The sequence below is a fragment of the Monopterus albus genome, unplaced genomic scaffold (assembly GCF_001952655.1).
Source record: "Monopterus albus unplaced genomic scaffold, M_albus_1.0 scaffold38.1, whole genome shotgun sequence".
NCBI lineage: Eukaryota > Metazoa > Chordata > Actinopteri > Synbranchiformes > Synbranchidae > Monopterus > Monopterus albus.
In genome coordinates, this window is record NW_018127918.1 from 1,180,228 (window position 1) to 1,181,700 (window position 1,473).

The 1,473-nt window shown below is 36.7% G+C and overlaps 1 protein-coding gene across 1 annotated transcript in view; it reads left to right on the forward strand.

Annotated features, from left to right (window-relative positions):
- The window catches only part of LOC109959306 (glucose-6-phosphate exchanger SLC37A2-like), a 16,133-nt gene that overhangs the window by 4,225 nt on the left and 10,435 nt on the right, over positions 1-1,473 (forward strand). The window lies entirely within an intron of this gene.

Genomic DNA, 1,473 nt, shown 5'->3' on the forward strand with positions numbered 1-1,473 from the left:
TCCTGTTCCCGAGACAGTCGGTGAGTTTATCAGGGGTGAAACCCAAACCTGAGAGCCCCCCAGCCTTTTATAATTTCACTGTCTAATGAGAATATTATTGGTAGACCCATTATGGAGGTTTATGATGCTTTTTTCCTGTTTAAAGTTTCCTTTTAGAAATAAAATATATTATGAAAAAGTGTTGTTTGTATGTGTCTGTTATGAATCATCTATAATGTCTCCTCATGCTACTGAATGTAGTCCAGGTTTTATCATAGTGTTAAGAGGCGCAGCAGTTTTGTCTGGTATTTATAGGCATCTTTCCTCTGATTTAAAAAAAACTATCAGCCAGCACCAAGATCAGTATGATCCTCTCCAAAGAGCGAGAGGTCCTGTGAGTACACTGTAAGTTATTGCAGAGTAGGTTATATGTGTCTCTGAATAAGAAAGTAATTTGGTATATACTGTTTAAAACTTCATAGTACATTTCTGGCCTTTGGGGCCCCAGGCAATTGCATACCTTGCCTAATGGTAAAGTCCAACCCTGAAGGCAATAAAACCCTCATTGCAACCACTGGAGTTAAAATAGAGGAGCTAAACAAATGTTTGAAGTGTTTGTTTTGTCCAACCAACAAATCCAAAGACATTCAGTTTGCTTTTATGTATGACAAATAAAAGCATTCGCCCCTTACACTAAAGAAGGTGGAGCCAGAAAATGTTGGTGATTTTTCCATGAGCTGGTTGGACTGGTACCTCTGAACACCTTAATGAGTATGAAAAAGTGTGTTGATCACACTGAGTGAGTATGTTTTGGAAGAGTGATGCTACCTCTCTCCAACAGAGGTGCACTGTTCTGGAGACATCTCACTAATAAGTGTTGTTCACGTTATGATAGTGTTTCCTTTCATTTGTCACCCATGTCTAGGCTAAACTTGTGTCATAATGTGCAACATTTGCCTGTGACAAATGTTAGTTTGGCCTTTTAGAGTTATAACATGCAAAGGTTTGGGATAATTTATAGTTTTTCAAACAATCCACAGCACTGAAATATATCTGCATGTACATATACTGGGTGATGCAGCTTTAACACCTTTAACATTTGGCACAGGTGAACAGGGGTATTCATATACTTTCTCTAATTATCTGCAAAAAACTGATATTACATTGATCACTACCTGATCCAGTCATTTAGTAAGAAAACCAGTTCCCACCCTTAAATACTTTAAAACATCAGAGCAATGAAGAGATTGTGTTAATTAATCCTCTGTCTCACAGTGTCAAGCCACGTCACCACTCGAGTCTCTGAAGAAAAACCACAGTGAGGAGCTAAAGAACAACACTACAGTCATTACATACATGGATGTTCAATAAACACTGATCTACATGTTTGTTAGGAACAACTGTATAACTGTTCAATCTTTAAGAATGTGTTGTCTTTTTAAGCTTATTTTATGTTTTTTTTTACAAATATAAAATCTTAATTAAATTAGCTAT